General features: G+C 40.3%; 1 protein-coding gene across 1 annotated transcript in view; it reads right to left on the bottom strand.

Annotated features, from left to right (window-relative positions):
• Nucleotides 1-22,048, bottom strand: part of MCC (MCC regulator of WNT signaling pathway) — a 425,555-nt gene that overhangs the window by 258,478 nt on the left and 145,029 nt on the right. The window lies entirely within an intron of this gene.

A 22,048-nucleotide genomic window follows, 5' to 3' on the forward strand; every position in this document is an offset into this window, starting at 1 on the left:
CAATTAGGGACCCAAGTAGGGGGTGGGGGAGGAACAGGAAGAGCCACCTGAGTAATCGTGCAGGCAATTAAAAAAAAAAAAAACCCGCTTCCCTCATAGGAGCCACTTGCCATGATTTAATAAGGTCAAGACAGACCTGAACACAGTAATCGGCAGCGCCGCGCGCTTCTTACGGTACATTAAGATTTAACAAGAGTAGGGGGCAGTCATTCTCCCTGGTCAGTCTAAAGTCAACACTGAGGGTGTAAATTCGCTGCCAAACTCCCTCTTTCTGTCCCCGGGGCTGAGTACATGTCTGCATGCTCGTACTGAAGATAAAGATGCCCCACGCCGTGAAGATGTGAGATGGGCTCTCACGTTTCCTGCCGTCCCCAACCCCCAAACCATCCTGAAAAATCTTACTGCCATCGGAACAGAGCTGGATTTGTATTTACAGAGCTGGAAGTAGGAGTCAGGAAAGGTTCAAAGGGCTGTTGCATCAAGTTGACCCCTAGAATCCGAGCTCTCCTTCAGCAGGGAGTTCCCCTAAGGTAAAACGTCCCCTGTCTGCGGAGGGGGCGGGGGAGGGGAGTAGGAGGAGGGGGAAGGGGGTATTCTCTCTCCGTAAAGTTAGAGTCCTACAGAATTTGAGATGCACTAAAACAGCAACAGCAGGTCTGCGGAATTGATTAAGAGATACCATCAGTCTCTTTCTACACAATGGGAAGAAAATGTCTCCGCCCCAGTGACAGACCTTGGCATTTCCTGAAGCCTTCTATGAAAAAGCCATTGTATTGTTAGCGTCCAAGGTCTTCTTTTTTAATTTTTTTTTTAACTCAACTACTGTTTATTTTGCTCTTGAAGAAGGGGGAAGAGTGCGACCATTTACGTGTATCTTTTTACCCACGCCCCTTCCCGTTGAGCTCCTTCAGGCCCGAAGGAGGCAGTGCTGACACTGCAAAGAGTTTGCTGCTCCGGGTCCCATATTCTTGGGCACCTTCTGCGTGGGGAGGAGTTGGAAAGGCAAATTATTTAATTTGTTTATTCATTAAAACCTGTTGACTGGAGACGGTGGTATACATATATACTTATATAGACTCTAGCATGGCCCCTGCCATTGAGGTGTTTATAGCTGCATGAAACATGAACAGAAATGACAATTCTAGATAGAAAATGATACTTGCCATAAAAGTGGGGAGAGCTATTGCAGCTGAGAGGAGGGAAATACGATTTTGTCTGGACAGGATCAGGGAGAAGATTCCAAAGGAATCTTACAACAGGCAGCATGTGAGCTGGTCTTTGAAGAATGGTTGAGCCCAGCAGAGAAGGGGAGTAAGGAGAAGGTATTCCAGGCAGTGGTACCACTGTGAGAGAAGCCATGGATGGGGACTGGAAAGGAAGCTGGTTCAGAAACGAGAGTTTAAGCCAGATTGTGGACAACGGGACTCTTTGATAGGCAATTGGGAGCCACTGAAATTTTTTAAACATAGAAATACTGGGGATTAGAGCTGTGCTATTATTCCAAAAGATTTGTATTGCAGTCATGAGTAACTTACACGAATTCAAATAGACTAGTGTTCAGTGTGATTCTGGCATTTAAAGATACATATTTTTCATACTACACAGCCCCTAAAACTAAGCAGATGATGTCATCTGGTGTTCAACCAAAAAAAAAAAAAAAAGTAAACTGTTCCAAAAGTGGAGGAAAAACTAGCAGTGATGAACTTACTAAGAAGCAGTTTGTGGATTCTATTTTATGGACAATGTAAGGTATTTTCATAGGCAATATTTATGAGATTTTCTGTTTTTGTTTTCTCTGTATGAGATTTTCTTCATAAACAATGCCTTGAACACTTCAATTCTTACATGTCCCATAAGAGCAACGCTGTCACAATCTGACAGTGGCAGATGTGGTTCCGTTGGAAGTCAGAAATGGACATGCCAATTGGACTATCCTAACAGTCCAGTAAGAGGTTTAAAGGGCCTGAATTAAATAGGGGCAATGGAAATATTCTGGGAGAGGGTGGGGCAAATGTAAGAGACTCTACAGAAAAAGAGTAGACAGAAAGCATGGTATTAAGCTGAGAATTTTAAAACAACTTACAGATTTAGAACGAGGCTCAGTGGGGTTAGGGTAATGCCCTCAACACAAATAGGGATTCCAAAGAAGAAATAGGTTTAGGCGGAAACTAAGTAACTCAGTATGGGATATCATGAGTCTGAGGTGGCATCTAGATATTCATGCGAAGATGTTGAGCAGGAAGCTTTGAAAAGGAACTATAGAGGTAAGTCAGGGTTGAGATGGAGATGAAAGTTTGGGCATTATCCCAATTAGAATAACAAATAAAACCAGGGAATCAGGGGAGGTTGCCAAGGAAGACAAGACAGAGAAAAATGAAATGGTCTGAGGACATTACCTTAAGGTTTTTGTTTGTTTGTTTTTTAATAGAGGCAAAGAATTAAGAGAGGAAATGGAGGGTGGGGGGAGAAAGTTAGAAGAAGTAGAAGATGACCAGGAGAGCTGTGTGTCTGGGAGTCTGAGGAAGATGTAAAGACAAAAAGAGCAGCAGCAGTATTATATTGCGACAGGCTGGCGTACTGAATTGCCTGAGCTCTGGAGTTCAAGACCAGCCCAAGCAAGAGCAAGACCCCGTCTCTACTGAAATAGAAAAATTAGCCAGGTATTGTATTGGACGCCTGCAGTCCCAGCTACTGGGGAGGCTGAAGCAGGTGGAGCACTTGAGCCCAAGAGTTTGAGGTTGCTGCGAGCTGTGATTCCATAGCACTCTTCTTAGGGCAACAGAGTCTCAAAAAAAAGAAAGAAAGAAAGATGCTATAGAAGAGAGAGAAGCCTGAAGACTGGTGTAAGATCCTTCAAAGACATAAACGTCCTAGAATGATAAATCCCTATAAAGCTGAAGAGACAAAGGCAGATTAGCACAGGGATGAGGAGGGACTGGGGACAGTGACTATACACTCCTTCTATAAATTTGATAGTGACAGGATTGGGGCATGGGATGATATCTTGGAGTAGGTAAGCAATGATGAATAGAGAGTAGAACGGACAGGTTTGTAGGCTGGAGTGAACGGAAATTTCCTAAGTAGGAAGCACCAAGGATAAACACTGTGCAATTAGCTTTGGAGGAGGCTTGCAGAGGAGGGGATTCAGATACTCCTTTGTAGGAGGCCAGGGACAGTGGGAGAACTGGAGAATTTATAGAGTAGGGACAACAAGACCTCAGAGATACATGATAACTAATACCACCTATATGAAGGGTCAACCAACTTCTTCTTTGCGATTGTGTAGGCAAAGTGAAGACTAGTGAAAATGTTTAATCTGATTCTGACTCAAGGAAAGTCAGACCATAGCGATGTCTGTCAATGCAAGGGGATAAAGTAGTTGCAATCCCTATCCCTGAAACTCAGTGAAAGCAATGAAGATGGTGAGAAATGGATGGGATTCAAGATCTATTTTTTAGGTAAAACTGACCAAGATTTAGTGAATTATTGGCTACAGGGAAAGATAAAGGTAGTGATCAGGATGACTACCAGTTTGGAGCTTGAACAGTCAAGTGTGGGGAAAGACTGGGTGTGGGGGAGAGACTCAAGGTTCCCATTTTTGACACATTAAATTTGAGATTCCTATTTGACATCTAAGGGTATGTCAATAGCAGTTGCCTATATGAGTCTTGAGTTCATGGAAGACTCAGGTATATGGTGATGATTTGGAAGTCATCAACATACAGATTATGGTTGATGTTAAAAATCATGAGAACTTAGGATGTTGCCCAGGGAGAGAGTAAATACAAACAAAATGTGGTCCCAGGACTTATCACTGAGATGCTTAATATTTTTAGTTTGGAATGGGAAAGCATTTGGTAAAAGAGATCAAGAAAGGGCGTCCAGAGAGGAACAGAAAAACCAAAGATTGTCATGTCAACGGATGCCAGAGAGTTTTCAGGGAGAGTGGTAACCTGTGTGGCATGCTGCTAGCTGTCAATGAAGAAGTGTCCTCCAGCTTTGGCGATGACTGGTGACAATTTCCTTAAGTGGAGGTGACGGACAAATGCTAGATGAGAGCAGACTAAATAGTGCATAAGAAATAAAAAATTGAGACAGCATTTGGAGATCACTTTTGAGAAGGACATTGCCCAAAGCTTCACTACTAGTAAATTAGGAGGCGATATTGAACCAAAATCTGAACCTCTACTTCTGAGCTTTTCTCTCTTTACAATGCCCCTTCAGTCAGGTTATCTTGGAGCACCTCGCCTGGGATTAGAGAATCTGGGTTGTTATATTTGGGATCTCTCAAAATTGGTAACCCAAGTCTATTCCATCATGAAATGTTTTCACCTCATTGTTTACAGAATTGGCTACACTGCTTTAGACAAGTGGCTTACTGCTGGGAAACAGCTGGAATGTAGGAGATAATCAGGATAGTCTTATGTTTAAAACTGCGTAAGGAAAGAAGTACATGAAAACTATTGCCAGACTGCATCTCACACGTAGAATAAACAAACAAACAAAAACGCGACCTTCTCCAACTGCAACTATAACTCAAGCAAAGAAAGCATCCTGTTGTGTTTGTCTCATTAATTACATTTGTGGACTGTCTCACATCCAGTCTAGGCCTTCTGATAACCTAGGGTCATTGGGCATCAACATGCCTGAGTTATTAGTGGGGAGTTTGGATTTGAGATTCACTACCTTATTGCATCGTGTGATGCTTCCAAAATCTTTTCATTGTCTGATAAGATACTTTAGAGACGAAAGTATCTGTTATTGGTATATGTTATTGTCAATATTTATAGTATCTTCCAAAAACGTTTACTCATTGGTTCTCCAAATGTCACTGAACTATATCAACTTCTTTATAAAAAAAGAAAAATAATCAGTAGAGAGTAGGGATTTAGAAATCCAAGGAAGTTTTTAAAAAAGTTTTAAGTCCTCCCAGGAGTACCTGCATATGGTCAATTTCCTGGAGAGGAAAACAAAAAAGTATATTAAATAGATGCATAAAAATAGGTCTAGTAAAATGTGGAGAACATGCTTAAATGAAATGAATTCCAAATGCCTGGCACTGTTATTTCTGGAGCTCTTTGGGCTAAAATAGCATCATGGCATTACCCTCTTTCAGCTGGAATATGTTACAACAGCTACCCAAAGGGGCAGAGAAATAATTTGTATAATATAACACCTTGCATACCTAAAGACAAAGAGGCAGCTAACCTGGCTTTATACCAAGCTGAGAAATGAAGAAGGAAAGTCTGAGTCACATGCTGAGAAAGCCACCCACCCAGCCCCACAGAGCCCTGTGGCTGGACTGCTATGGCCTGGGGAGTGGGCTCTTGCTATCGTGATAAGTCAGCTTCCCTCTCCCAGCCATCCTCAATTGTTGTGCACAATTGTCACGTTATCAAACTTGCCCTTCTAACAAATACTCTTACATTGGCATCTCCAGCCATGACCCTTCTCATGCTCCAGTGGATGTTTTTTTAGGTGACTACCAGGCACTTTTGTCTGCCATCAGTATAAAACCATGTCTAAAACTGAATTTGTCACTTCTACCCCAAACCACCTTTAAATGCAGCTTACACATTTCTGTAAAGGGAATCATAGTTTCCAGTCTAGTAAAATTGGAGTCATTTTCGGTTCCTCCTCCTTCACCCCTTCTCCACTTACCCTCCACTTTACTGCCAACAGTATCTTTCAGGCCTTGTCCCCTTACATTTTGGTAACTATAACTTAATGATGTGACTCAACTCCAAATAATTCTGTACACTCTCACCCAGCTATTTTTCTCCAAAGTACAGCTTCCTATTATGCCATTCTACAAGGCATAATTTTATAGCCTTTATTAAGATACTATTCACATACCTAAAATTTACCTTTTAAGGTAACAATTTAGTGGTTTTTAGTATGTTTAAAGAGTTGTGCACCCATCCGCGTTGTTTTACTTAGAACATTTTCATCATGCCCAAAGAAACTCATGCTCATTTGTACTCATTCCGGATCCATCCTCCCCCCAACTCTGGCAACCACTAATCTACTCTGTGTCTCTGTCAATTCATCTATTCTGGACACTTCTGAGAAACAGAGTAAAATTATATGTGGATTTTTTTGTCTGGCTTCTTTTACTTACCATGTTTTCAAGATGCATCCATTTGTATACAGTGTATGTCAGTACTTGGTTCTTTTTACTGCCAAGTAATATTCCATTGTGCGGGCACACTACATTTGGTTTACTCATTTCTCACTTGATGGTCATTAGGACTATTTCCACTTTTTTTTTTTTTGAGACAGAGTTTTATCTGGTTGCCCTCGGTAGAGTGCTATGGCATCACAGCTCACAGCAATCTCAAACTCTTGGGCTCAAATGATCCTCTTGCCTCAGCCTCCCAAGGAGCTGGGACTACAGGTGCCCACCACAATGCCCAGCTTTTTTTTTTTTTTTTAGAGACAGGGTCTTGCTCTTGCTCAGGCTGGTCTCGAGCTCCTGAGCTCAGCAATCCTCCCGCCCCAGCCTCTCAAGTGCTAGGATTACAGGTGTGAACCACCTTGCCCATTCCTTCACTTTTTGACTATTTTGAATAATGTTTCTATGAATATTTGTGAGCGAGTTTTTATATGGACATATGTTTTTAATTCTCTTGGGTATATATGTAGGAATGGAATCATTTGGTAATAGGCTAACTCTATGTTTAACCTTTTGAAAAACTGACACATTATTTTCCAAAGTGGCTGCACCATTTCACATTCCTGCCATCAGTGTATAAGATTTTTCAATTTCTCCAAATCCTTGCCAACAACTTACTGTCTTCTTTTAAATTACAATCATGTAGTTTTGCTTTGTAGTACCCTAAAGATTGGTAAGTTAAACATTATTTCATGTGCTTATAGGCTTTATATATATCTTGTCTGGAGAAATGTCTATTCAAATCCATTGTCAATTTAATTGGGTTGTCTTTTATCCTTTTATCTTTGTATTTTAAGAATTATTTTTTTCCTTTGAGACAGAGTCTCACTATGTTACCCTCAGTAGAGTGCTGTGGTGCCACAGCTCACAGCAACCTCAAACTCTTGGGGTTAAGCAATTCTCTTGCCTCAGCCTCCCAAGTAGCTGGGACTACAGGCACCCGCCACAACGCCTGGCTATTTTTTTGTTGCAGTTATCGTTGTTGTTCAGCTGGCCCCGGGCTGGGTTTGAACCAGCCAGCCTCAGTGTACATGGCTGGCACCCTACCCACTGAGCTATGGGTGCTGCCAAGAATTATTTATATATCTTGGACACTAGACCCTTATCAGATATACATTTGAAAATATTTTTCTCCCATTTCATGAGTTATCTTTTCCCTTTCTTGGTAGAGTTCTTTGAAACACTAAAGTTTTTTTAATTAAATTAAATTTTTATTGTTTGGGATTCGTTGACAGTACAAGGAATTAGGTTATAAGTTTATACTGATAGCATTTGTTAGGTAAATTCCCTCTTATAATTGTGTCCTGAGCCCACGAGGTGTGCCATACACCATGACTTTCCCTCCCTCCTTATTGCACTGGACTGTTTATCACATCAATTTACAATCTCCAAAATGTGGAAACACAAAAGTTTTTAATTTTGATGATGTCTAAATTATCTGTTTTTTTCTTTTATTACTTACGCTTTTGGTATCATATTTAACAATATGATTTAAAACATAAAACTCTTATGTTTTCTTCTAATAGTTTTTTTTTAAGTTTTAGCTTTATATTGAGGTCAACAATCCATTTTGCATTAATTTTTTATATGATGTGACATAAAAGTACAACTTCATTTTTGGATATATAGCTGTACAAGCACTATATACTGAAGAGATTAATCTTTTCCCTCATTGAATTGTCCTGGCACCCGTATCAAAAACCAGTTAACCATATATAGATGGGTTTATTTCTGGACCTTCAATTCTATTCCATTTATTTGTATTTCTAACCTTATGTCAACACTACACAGTCTTGATTATTATAGTTTTGTACTACATTTTGAAATCAGAATGTGTGAGTCCTCCAACTTTGTTCTTTTTCATTTTTTTAAATTAAATCATAGCTGTGTACATTAATGCAATCATGGGGTAAAATGCACTGGTTTTATACACAATTTGGAAATGTTTTCATCAAACTAGTTAACATAGCCTTCACGGCATTTTCTTAGTTATTGTGTTAAGACATTTATATTCTACATTTAGTAAATTTCACATGTACCCTTGTAAGATGCACCCTAGGTGTGGTCCCACCAATCACCATCCCTCCCTCCAGCCATCCTCCCCCCTCCCCTTCCCTCTCCTCCCTCTCCCCTTTTCCTATTCTTGGGCTATAAAGAGAACTATGAAACTCTAAGAAAAGAAATAGCTGAAGATGTTAACAAATGGAAAAACATACCATGCTCATGGCTGGGAATAATTAACATTGTTAAAATGTACATACTACCCAAAGCAATATACAATTTTAATGCAATCACTATTAAAGCTCCACTGTCATACTTTAAAGATCTCAGAAAAATAATACTTTGTTTTATATGGAATCAGAAAAAAACCTCAAATAGCCAAGACATTACTCAGAAATAAAAACAGAGCAGGAGGAATCACGCTACCAGACCTCAGACTATACTATAAATCGATAGTGATCAAAACAGCATGGTACTGGCACAAAAACAGAGAGGTAGATGTCTGGAACAGAATAGAGAACCAAGAGATTAACCCAGCTACTTACCGTTATTTGATCTTTGACAAGCCAGTCAAAAACATTCAGTGGGGAAAAGATTCCCTATTTAACAAATGGTGCTGGGTGAACTGGCTGGCGACCTGTAGAAGACTGAAACTGGACCCACACCTTTCACCATTAACTAAGATAGACTCTCACTGGATTAAAGATTTAAACTTAAGACATGAAACTATAAAAATACTGGAAGAAAATGCAGGGGAAACTCTTGAAATCGGCCTGGGCAAATATTTTATGAGGAGGACCCCCTGGGCAATTGAAGCAACACCAAAAATACACTACTGGACCTGATCAAACTAAAAAGCTTCTGCACAGCCAAGAACACAGTAAGTAAAGCAAGCAGACAGCCTTCAGAATGGGAGAAGATATTTGCAGGTTATGTCTCTGATAAAGGTTTAATAACCAGAATCCACAGAGAACTCAAACGTATTAGCAAGAAAAGAACAAGTGATCCCATCTCAGGTTGGGCAAGGGACTTGAAGAGAAACTTCTCTGAAGAAGACAGGCGCATGGCCCACAGACATATGAAAAAATGCTCATCATCCTTACTCATGAGAAATGCAAATCAAAACTACTTTGAGATATCATCTAACTCCAATAAGATTAGCCCACATCGCAAAATCCCCAAACCAGACATGTTGGCGTGGATGTGGAGAAAAGGGAACACTTTTACACTGTTGATGGGAATGCAAACTAATACGTTCCTTTTGGAAAGATGTATGGAGAACACTTAGAGATCTAAAAATAGACCTGCCATTCGTTCCTGTAATTCCTCTACTAGGTATATACCCAGAAGACCAAAAATCACATTATAACATAGATATTTGCACCAGAATGTTTATTGCAGCCCAATTCATAATTGCTAAGTCATGGAAGAAGCCCAAGTGCCCATCAACCCACAAATAAATTAATAAATTGTGGTATATGTACACCATGGAATATTATGCAGCCTTCAAGAAAGATGGAGACTTTACCTCTTTCATGTTTACATGGATGGAGCTGGAACATACTCTTCTTAGTAAAGTATCTCAAGAATGGAAGAAAAAGTATCTAATGTACTCAGCCCTACTATGAAACCAATTTATAGCTTTGCTCTTTTTCAGAGTTGTTGGGTTATTCTGAGTCTCTTGCATTTCAGTGTGAATTTTTTTTGTTGTTTAGGGGTTCATTAGGATACAAAGAACTAGGTTACACTGGTCATATTTGTTAGGTAAAGTCCCTCTTGTAATTGTGTCCCGCCCCCAAGAGGTGTGTCATACACTGTGATCCCCCATCCCCCTCCTTTTCCTACCCTCTTTTTGCTCCCTTGTTCCCCTCCCCGTACCTTGAATTGATTTGAGTTTTTCTCTTATGAGGGTAGGTATTAGATTGTCTACTGGCTTCATATTAGAATTGCGTACACTGAATTCTTGCTTCATCATTCTTGTGATGCTTCACTAAGAAGAATGTGTTCCAACTCAATCCAGGTTAATACAAAAAATGTGAAGTCTCCATCATTTTTAATGGCTGAATAGTATTCCATGGTGTACATCTACCACAGCTTATTAATCCATTCCTGGGTTGGTGGGCATTTAGGTTGTTTCCACATTTTGGCAATTGTAAATTGAGCTGCGATAAACAGTCTAGTGTAAATGTCCTTATGATAAAATGATTTTTTTTCTTTTGGCTAGATGCCTAGTAATGGGATCAAATGGGACTTGTCCAGGTGACTTACTTTGGCCAATATAATAAGCCAGGTGTTATGAAGGACCTGTGCCTCCTCCAGGGACCTTTCATGCTTCCTCTCACACATCTACCACTAACATGAGAGTGTGTCTAGGCTGAACTCCTAGAGATTAAGAGGCCTGTGGAACAGTTGTCCCCGTCACCCAATCCAGGGATCAGTCACCAGCCACCAGCCAGGTTGCTTCCAGGTGAGTCCAGCCTTTATAGCCAAGAACAGCATTTACCCTGTTGACAACCTGCAACTGATCCAAAACACATGAGCAATAAACACTTATTGCTGAATGTCACTGAGATTTTGTGGTGTTTTATTACACTCTATTGTGGTAACAAATAACTGATGCATTGTTCGATCATAAAAAATAAACATAAAATTGCAAATTGCAGTGTGTCCTCTGCCAGAGATGTGACACGTGTAAGGCACAGAGGTGACTAGAGCAGGAAAGGAGGGCGGTCAAGGAACACTTCCCGAAGGGAAAGATGTGCGGACTAAGATCTAAAAGTCATGCAGAAGTTAACTAGTAAAGAATACGGGAAAGAGGCACGTGTCTTCAGTGCGATGCCCAAATCTGAGTGCGACAAGAAAGTTTCCTTAACCAAAACTGCCAAGAAAGGCTTGGAACTGAAACAGAACCCGACAGAAGAGCTCCGGAAATGGACACCTGCAGGTGTCTTTCATCTTCTCTGTGACCGCTGTGAGGACCAGAAAGCTGAAGGGCATCCGGAATGCTTGGAAGCACAGCCCCACGTTCTTTGGCCAAAACAAGGTGATGACGGTGGCATTGGGCTGGAGCCTATCTGGTGAGTACAAAGACCAGCTGCACCAGGTCAGCAAGAAGTTGAGAGGAGAAGCTGGTCTCCTTCTCACCAACTGCTCAAAGGATGAAGTGAATGAGTCGTTCATGAAATACACAGAAATAAATGGACTATGCCGGGGCTGGTAACAAAGCCACTTTCACGCTGGAGATACGCTGGAAATGGGAGGCAAGAGAGAGATCTAAGGTTCTTTCCAGGAGGGAAGTCCATCTTCTAACCCACAAGTCACAGATCGGTATTGGCATTAGCTATTTTCCTGAGTTTCTGTTTTCTTGGGAAATTCTTATTGTGTTATTTAGTGGAAGAAACAAAGTCTTAAAAGATACCTATAATTCCAAGTAGGTATTTCAAATTTTCTCAAAGCTCCAGGGAGGCTTGTATAAAACTCGGCCACTCTCTAGGGAACACGATAGAATAAAATCTGAAGATCACTGGGCAAAATGTACTTTTAAAGAGATAATACAGGCAAAGAAGAGCTCATGGTTCCAACTACAATAATAAAAGAGTCGGGAGTGAAGGTTTAATGACTGAAACTTCCAGTTTTAAAGATTTTTATAGGGATTTCATTTCCCTGAGAGTCCGCAGTTGTTCGAAATCAGAAAGGGAGCACCTAAGCCCTGGACAATCTCACTTGAAAGAACTGTTTTGGGGCCGGGCGCAGTGGCTCATGACTATAATCCCAGCACTCTGGGTGGCCGAGGTGGGTGGATTGCTTGAGCTCACAAGTCGAAAAGCCTGACCTAGCGTGAGAACCCCACTTCTAAAAATAGCTGGGCCTTGGGATGGGTGCCTGTAGTCCCAGCTACTTGGGAGGCTGAGGCAAGAGAATCACTTGAGCCCAGGAGTCTGAGGTTGCTGTGAGCTGTGACACCACAGCACTCTACCAGGGGTGACAAAGTGAGACTCTGTCTCAAAACAGAAAGAACTGTTTTGCTCAACTCCACACAGCATGCAACTCCACACAGTACTCCGAGAACGGCTGAGTACTCTCGGTAACGTGGACCAAGAGAGAGCTTTGGTGGGACCCTGAAGTCACCATGCTCACTTTGGGAAGTCAGTTTAAAGGTCCAACGGGAGCGACCTTTGTGCTCTTTGAAGAGTTTTGCTCATTATTCTGGATTCTCATATTTGCCATTGATTCTCATCTTTCTTCGTTTGTAGAGTTAATCTTCCAATAAGCCTTGCCCTCCATCAATAAATAAGAACCATTTATAATAAAATACATTATAAGCTCTATTTAGTATTCATGTTTGCGATCCTTATTATTGGTGGAGTGAAGATTATTTAAGGTGAAGAAGATTAGAAGCTGTTAAATAAGAATCCCAAATTCATCTCTGGTGCTCAAGTCTCTTCATCTCCTTATCCCTGCTAAGAAATCTCCAGATTCCTAACAGTGTCCATGCCAGCAAGCTTTTACTCAGCAGCAGTTCCCAAAGATGATGTCTCTCTAATTATTAGAGTTTGAATATTCTTCAAGTGTTGAGGACACACCTCAACAAATTATAGGTATTCGATTAAGCCATATGAAACTGCTGCTTTTAATAGAACAAAAATAGAAAATAACAATTTTAAACAGTTCAACTTAATACTAAGTGGTGATTCATACAGTCGATTTAGAAAGTCAAGTTTGAATTATGTTGTGTAAATGATTTCAGTAGCATTCACGAGGGTCAAATGCTCTTCACTTTACTTTTTTTTTTTTTTTTACAGTTTTTGGCCAGGGCCAGGTTTGAACCTGCCACCATCTCCGGTATATGGGGCCGGCACCCTACTCCTTGAGCCACAGGTGCCGTCCCTTCATTGACTCTTTTAGAGCAGAACATTAAGGTAATTGGATCATTTCTTCTTGTATGCAGTAAGGTGCCCAGGACACCAGTAGGCACAAAGTAGGCCCTCACGAGAGGGTCTGTTTATTAACTAGGAGAATCTACTTATCATTAGTCGGATCCATAAGTCTATAAAAACATAGCTTACTAATATTGCTCAAAACCCTTTGCATTGTTAACTGAATTAAAATACCAATAACAAGTAACAAGACAAAGGGGGGAAAGAAGTTTGCAGGCCTCATCTGCCGGCGAAGCCAACTTCCTATGTTTCGAGGGAAATGAATTCTCATAAGGGTTGACTATTCTCCTAGCGCTCATTTATATTTCTGTCATGATCCAATAAGTTCCAAGAGAAAGAAAACTACATTTCACGCAGCCCACATGAGCCCTGGCACATCTAATCTGCAATCTCTACTTTTAATTTATGTCTGAAAAATGAATGAATGAGCAGGCATGGGGACAAAAAAGCCAGGTCACATAAACACAATGTGTAATTCAATTACACCTGACGCCCGTCTCTGAACAAATAAACTCTATTATGTGTGCTGGCTTTGTATCAAAGAGGGTAAACCACACTGCTCTCCCCTGGCAGATGTGCAGAATCTGAATAACACAGCATTCTGACTTAATCGGGGGTGTGCGTGTGTGTATACAAATTTCTAAAACCAACTTTTTATTTAAATAGCGTTCTTTTTTAATTTAAGCAAAGCAAAATGGAAATAACACTGAAACAGATGCGAAAGTATAGTGAAAAATGTCTCCTTGGACAAAGCTATTTTAATGAAAGCAACACTCCATATGTAGGCTCCCTGGTTCCATTTTAGTATTCAACCACCCAAATTAGGTTCACTTGACTGGCTGTCTTCATCAGATTTCACAAAACTAGGAACTCTCTAAAATAAATAAAAGGTGAGGGTTTTCCATAAAGCAGGATGCTAGGTTTTGAACACAAACATTCAGATTAAGTGAAGGAACTTGATTAAACCTACAATTCAAGATAATGATGAACTGAATCTTAGAACTCAGCTGCCTGACACACTTTAGCATATGAATTAAATTTTCTGTTAGGTAACCCACTTAAAAAAAAAAAAAAAAAAACAACAAACTTGGGCGGCACCTGTGGCTCAGTGAGTAGGGCGCCGGCCCCATATGCCGAGGGTGGCGGGTTCAAACCCAGCCCCGGCCAAACTGCAACAAAAAAATAGCCGGGCGTTGTGGCGGGCGCCTGTAGTCCCAGCTGCTCGGGAGGCTGAGGCAGGAGAATCATGGAAGCCCAAGAGTTAGAGGTTGCTGTGAGCTGTGTGACGCCATGGCACTCTACCGAGGGCAGTACAGTGAGACTTTGTCTCTCTAAAAAAAAAAAACAAAACTTATATTCAAACGTCTCCCTTCAGGGAATTTGCCATATGTGGAATGAACAGACTCTTAGGTCCACACAGGACTTGGCTTGCAATTTCTGAGTTTGCTGGCAAAGCAAGTTTATTGCGTTATATTAATATGGACACTGGCAGATTTATTTGAGCATATGACACTCTAATAGGCATGTCTATTTAATCAAATGTGCCATCACTCAACTATATACAGGTGTACCAGCAGTTGTTTTCATGAGCGATAATACCAAAAAGGGATGTTTACAGCCAGGTGCTAACTAAGGCACTTCAACCAAGGAGGTGAATCCATGGGGGAATGATAGGGAAAAAGCTGTCATCATGTATGACATGGATCTTCCTAAACATGTTCACAACTTTGGAGCAAAATGTTTTCCATAAAACCTTCCTTCCACACATAGAATTTAAAAATGGGATCATAGCATATGGCCATGTAAATTGTAAATGCAACCCACATGTCTTCAACAATGCTGGAGCGTGGATGGGCTAATGAAGCTACAAATGAGGAAAGGTGCCCCATTCAGTCAGCTATCTCAAAACACCCAGATGGACCTGAAATTCCAGAGCCATTTTATGAATATCGAAAGGAAAAAAATGTGATCAGGATATAATTACAGCCTTTATACTTACAGTCTTAAGATTGCATGTCGTTTAAATATCACAAGATGCATAGGGAGACCTAAGTGCTTTGTGAATCATATAAGAAGGAAAAAAAGGAAGCAAACCAATTATGAAGAGGTGGAGGTCAGACGATTCCCAATTATTGATATTGCACTGCAGGGAGATGGGTTGGATTTTGTGGTGGAAATGAGATATAATGAAATCTAGCTCAGTTAGCTGGAGGGAGCTACAGCATGAGACATGTGTTTTTTTAAAGCACTGTACTACAGACAGACTTTACATGCCTGGTACAACTGTTAGTGCCATTTTGAGATGAATACAACTAAAGCTCAGAGAGATGAAATAATTTCCCTAAAGTCACAAAGCTACTCAGTCCCCGCACAGAGATGTGAATTTCAAGTCTAATTCCCAAGCCTGTTCTTTTGGTATACAAGAGTTTATCAAGGCAGTCTTTCGTGTGTCGCCCTTACAACTTTTGCCAGACTATGTACCATATGTGTTATTATCTACTTAATACTCCCCTCTAAATTGATAGGTTTATACTTAAAATATGCATTTATTTATTTGGAAACAGAGTCTCACACTGTTAACCAGGCTGGAGTTCTGTGGCGTCATCACAGCTCATAGCAACCTCAAACTCAGGTTGATCCTCCTGCCTCAGCCTCCTTAGTACTGGGACTACAGGTGCCTGTCCCCACGCCTGGCTAATGTTTTTTTATATTTTTAGTAGAGATAAGGTTTTACTCCCTGTAGTCTCAAATTCGTGAGCTCAAGGCATCCACCCACCTCACCCTCCCAGAGAGCTAGGATTACAGGTGTGAGCCACCTCACCCAGCCAATACTTAAAATAATTATTTAAATTTTAAATAATTACTTAAAATATTTATTTAAATTTTCATTTATTTAAAATGAAAAATTTACAATACTATTATTAATTTGAAATAATTGTCAGTTAGCATAAGCAGAAGGTGACTGTAAAAATTAATTAAAGCCCAGCTAGATACTGTTGCCTACCAAAGCTCTGATCCTGGAGCCCACCTTTTCCTTGAAAAGAAGGCTCTGAAAGTTAGGGAGGTAGAAAGTTAGAAATTTTCTTGCACTAAAATGAGGCTTTTCCCTTGACGTAAATGGAAATTCCCTAAAAAGGGAATTCTACTGCTATTATAGAATATCATCTTATTTGATGCCAAGTGGCTGTGCCACCTGGAATCACTATGCTGGTCACCTGTGGCATATTGGCCATGCTTCAGAAAAGCATGTGCCATAGGCTGAGCATTTTTGCAAAGAAAGACAGAAGGGAATGGATTGAATCATGATTTTTTCTTTTCTTTCTTTTTTTGAGACAGAGTCTCACTCTGTTGCCCTGGCTAGAGTACAGTGGTGTCATAGCTCACAGCAACCTCAAACTCCTGGGTTCAAGCGATCCCGCTGCCTCAACCTTCAGAGTAACTAGGACCACAAGCAGTTGCCATAACCCCCAGCTAATTTTTCTATTTTTAGTAGAAATGGGGTCTGGCTATGGCTCAGGCTGGACTCCAGTGAATTCCTGAGCTCAAGGGATCCTCCCACCCTAGCCTCTCAGAGAGGTAAGATTACAGGCAAGAACCACTGCACTCAGCCGGATCATGTTTTTCAAATCAAAGTTTGACTTGAAGGAACCTGGATGTTGGCTTGCATGTATAGCTCAATTAATTTTTTTTTTTTTTGAGACAGAGTCTCACTATGTTGCCCTTGGTAGAGTGCTGTGATGTCACAGCTCAGAGCAACCTCAAACCCTTGGGCTTAAGCGATTCTCTTGCCTCAGCCTCCCAAGTAGCTGGGACTATAGGCACCCACCACAAAGTCTGGCTATTTTTTGTTGTAGTTGTCATTGTTGTTTAACTGGCCCGGGCCAGGTTCGAACCCGCCATCCTCCGTGTATGTGGCTGTTGCCCTAACCACTGTGTACGGATGCTGAGCCTACCTCAATTAAATTTTATATGTAGCAAATCTGAGACCAAACTCAAAATTAAGCATACAGTTAGAATCAGACAAGACACTGATGTCCAGGCTTCAGCCATGTTGGCTCTGGGAACTAGCGAGTATTATCTGCTACACTTCCTGGTTAAACTACGGCAAGATGTTGCCACGTGAGCATACCAGGCCTCTCCCTCCTGCAAAACGTTGCCTTGGAAAAGATAGGCTGGAAATCCCTACTACTTTGCCTATCCCTAGGTTAAGTTGACTCCCAAGAGTGGTCTCTTGAGACCAAGGCAGGTGGATTGCCTGAGCTCACGGGTTCAAGACCAGCCTAAGCCAAAGTGAGACCCTGTCTCTAAAAAAAGTAGCCAGGCATTGTGGCCTTTGCCTGTAGTCCCAGCTATTTGGGAGGCTGATGCAAGAGGATTGCTTGAGCCCAAGAGTTTGAGGTTGCTGTGAGCTATGATGTCACAGCACTCTATCCAGGGTGATGGAGTGGGACTCTGTCTCTAAATCAATAAATAAATAAATAAAATCTATCCTATGCTTTTTTAGTGAACACAATTATAGTTTTAGAAAAATTGACTTTTCTAAAGTTAAATTTTTATTTAAAAAGGAGAGCACAGGAATGAGATGATATTTCTCCATATCCTCATGATTCAGTAATCATTTTGCTCTGCTTTAGTGAAATATTTTTGGAACAACCAAAATTGCTAAATATAAAGGAATGAAAACAGAAACAAGAATGATAAGCAATTTCTATTTCTACTGAAATCTGAAAATACAGAATTTCTATTTTAATTTGAAGTCTAGAAATGAAACTAAAACATATCTTTTCCAGAGTCAAGTTTAAAACCAAAGTTTCTTTGTAAAATAAATTAAATAGGAAAACGTCTTTTAAAAAATAGGAAAAAGCATTATTCTTCAGTTTGTATCATTTTAAGAAGTCCAACCTCAATTTTCAAATCCTGGTTTTTAGAATCTGAAGTAGCCAATTCTTTACTACTCTAATTTTATGGAGGAAACTGTCAGGAAGGAGATAAAACCCTAAATCAGTGTGTGGCCTTCTGGGTTTGAGAGGATTTGCAGGCCCCAGGCAAGTGCAGAGGCCACATTGGGAAACTGCAGAAGGATGGTGAAGTTCTGAAATTAACACTGAAAACATATTCTCAATTACAGAATTGAGAAACACCTATAAGAACACCTTCTCAATTGGGAACACCTCAGTTATAGCAGATGCTGCCTTTGATTCCTGAGCTTGCCTTTAGGAAAGCAAAGGCCCCCTTTGAATGAAGTTCAAAAGCCTTCCTTACATGCAAAACCTCAGGTTTAGTACCAAAGAGCAATGCGTCTCAAATTGTAAAGTGCGTATGAATTACTAGAGAGCTTGTTAAAAGGCAGGTTTTGATGCACTCGGTCTGGGGGATACCGGAGATTTGTATTTTTAACAACCTCTCAGGTGATGTGTATACTACTGAGTTCTCGACCACACTTAATACAAGGGCATATGGAATACACACTTGTGCATTCCTCGACTTGACCGTCTAGTGGGGAAAGCCAACTAGTAAATATGCAACCACTGTAGTTTGACTTCAGATCATTCCTACTGGCTAACTATCTACTATGGTTATACCAAATTTTTTATTATTTCTGCACTATAACTGCTTTTCGTCAATATATTGCATTGATATAAAATAAATTTATAATTGTATAAAGCTGTCCTTCAGAAAAGAATAGAAAAATCTATCTTATTTTTAAAAAATCAAGGAAATAAATTATGAGAAAATAAAAATTATAAATAACAATTTCTTAACTGAAGTAAATGAAAGTGTCTCACTAAATAAGGGAAAATCAATTCCTATTAAAATTTCTTGAATGAAGTAAACATTAACAAGCTATGTTCATTTTATACCTATTTCTACTCTCTGTTTTAAATGGTCAGCTAACTTAGAAGATAAGGGTTCCCTATTACTCCATACATATTCATTGAGCATCAACCATATGTTAATAAGTGGGCTTGGGTACAGAGGACAGAGAGGGAATGAATGAGGGGAGACAAACAAGTAAATTGTTAATTGAAAATAATTTTCTACCATTTCCAATTAATTGTCTACTCATATGTGACAGAAGATTTGGAATCAGCCTCCAATATTGCCCAGCATGATCCCCACCTCCCAGTATTCATGTCTCTGTGCTATGGGGTCTGACAAGTAAGTTCCTGAAGTCATCCTCATTGCTGAATATTACTATGGTCTCCTTCAAAGTACTCCCCTCGGGAAGTTAAGTACCGATGGCAGGACCTACTCTTCAAGGCAATTATGGAACTCTTTCTCTGGAATGGCCATCAGAGCTGTCATATTACCCTTAATGTTCTGAATGTCACCAAAATATCTTCAATTTTCCCTTTATCTTCAGGAAAAGAAAAAAGTCATTGGGGGCCAGATCAGATGAACAGAGATGATGTTCCCAATACAGTTATTTGTTTACTAGCTAAAAATCTCTCTCACAGACAGTGCTGTGTGAGCTGGTGCACTGTTATGATGCAAGAGCCATACGTGGTTGGCAAAAAGTTCACATTGTTTTCATCTAACCTTTTCATGCAGCCTTTTCAGCACTTCCAAATAGTAAACTTGGTTAACTGTCACCAGTTGGTACAAACTCATCATGACTAATGCCTCTGATATCAACAAAGGTTAGTAGCATTCTTTTGACTCTTGATTTTCTTCATGTAGTTTTTCTTTTTTTCCTACTTACGAACCTTCTAAGAATTGACTCTTGATTTGGACTGAAGAAACTTTTGGGTCATGGAGAATTGGTGACTTTCATTGTGCACTTTGACACTTTGTTTCAGGGACATACCTGTACACCTAGGTTTCATCACCAGTGATAGCATGGCCCAAAACATCATCTTGTTTCTCCAAAAGGTCTTGGCAAACTTGGACTCTCCTTTGCTTTTGTTCATCAGTGAGCTCCTTCAGGATCATATTTGCACACACCTTTCTCATGCCAAGGTTTTCATGGAAGATTTTCCTAATCATTTCTCTGCCAATGTTTACTTGATCTGCTACGCTTCTCATAGTCAGCCAATGATTTTTGCAGTATTTTGGTTGGTCCTACTCATTGCTGGCTACCCTGACCTCTCTTCATCAGCAATGCTTTCTCTTCCCTCAAAAACAAAGAAACAAACAAACGAACAACAACAACAACAAACTGTTTAATCTGTTTGTACACTGCTATTGTCTTCATGGCATCATCCCCATAAACTTGGACTAACATGTCCCCGATTTCACTTCCACTATTGCCAAGTTTAACAAGAAATTTAATGTTTGTTTGTTGCTCTAACTCAAGCTCTGTCATTCTCACATCTATACACAAAAATACACAGAAACAACAATGGATGCCAGTCAGCAAGATACCACCTCCTGACCCCATGAACGCAGCTGTGAGACACTGATACACCAAGGTTACGAAATCTTACCAAGCTGTTTGTACAGTGCTGCCAATGTAAGCGGCAAGTTCAAAAACATGATTGTCAGACTTTGTAGATCCACTAGCCTGTTACAGGATGTTGCACAAATGCCCATCTGAAGGCAGGTCACAAAAGACACTGTAGCTCTGCCGCCTCTTGATGCTCTTGCTCTGAACGACCCAAGCTGCCCTGTCATGATAAGACTCCTGCAGCCCCACTGAGAGACCCATATGATGAAGAACGGAAGACCCTGCTGATATCCGGCATTAACGTGCCAGACATTTGAGGGGGCCGCTTTGGGGGCAGCTTCTCTAGCCCTCGTCAAGCCTTCGGATGATGACAGCCCTGGCTGACAACTTGACGGCCCCCTCACAAGAAACCCTGAGCCAGAACCACCCAGCCAAGCCACCTGGATTCCTGAGCCACAGAAACTATGTGAGACATTGTTTATTGTTTTAAGCCACTGAGGTTTGGGGTGATTTGTTGTGCAGCAAGAGATCACTACTACAGAAGAGAGCTGGGTGAGAAGGTGAGAATACACCTACTTGCACAGGGTGGTCAGGAAAGGCTTTTTTGAGAAGGAGACATGTTAGCTAGAAAAAAAAAAAAACCTCAAACTGAATTTTCATTCTCCGAACAAAACCTGTCTGGAGAAATGTTTTAAATTCTGGTGGTTTTAATTACCCGGGTTTCTCTCAATATATTTTCACCGACCTAAATCTAACTTTTCAGTAAAAATTCTTTTCCTCATGGACATCAGCCGCTTTTCATGTGGCTCCCTGGATTTCCCTGCAAAGGCTTTTGCAGCTCTTAGGCAATCACCCAGAAACATAAGTGGTATCTCAGTGATAATCTTGAATATTTTATTGAACAACTGAAAGTCTTTTACTTAGTGAAATATACGACAACACATGGTGCCAGTCCACCCAAGGTTTAATCCATTTGAAGGCAGACTTTCAAGAATGTAAACCTGTATTTTGTTTATAAAAGGAGTAACTCCACACTTGAATTTCACAGGAATTTTAAACCATTGATCCACAGCCAACATCGATATGGTTTTACTCCTCTCTACTACAGTTACATTTTTGTATTCATTAGAAACATTTTTAGCCAACAAGGTCTAACAGAGACACGATCTTAATGTACCTGAACTCTGGAACAGTGAAAGTTGGGAATTTGGACCACATTGTAAACGGTAACTTGAGATACACTGGGCATGTGGGGAGGGAATGAGTAAATGTATGAATTAAGGTTTCATTTACACCTTTGGTTTAAATGAGATGTTTTGTTTAGATTAAAGACATTAGTGGTCACAAGTAGGAATAATATGTTTGAATACGATAAGGTTTGAATTTCTCACATCTTAGTATGACTCAAAATAAGACAAGAATTATATGGGATACACAGAGGAACCCAGACAAAACCAGGGCTGTGTGGTTATAGGTTATTTCTATATAGTAAAGGAGAAGTTAAGATACAGAATAGAAATTGCTATGTGTAGTCTGGGTATACACGTA

Source organism: Nycticebus coucang, chromosome 17 (genome assembly GCF_027406575.1).
Source record: "Nycticebus coucang isolate mNycCou1 chromosome 17, mNycCou1.pri, whole genome shotgun sequence".
Classification (NCBI taxonomy): domain Eukaryota; kingdom Metazoa; phylum Chordata; class Mammalia; order Primates; family Lorisidae; genus Nycticebus; species Nycticebus coucang.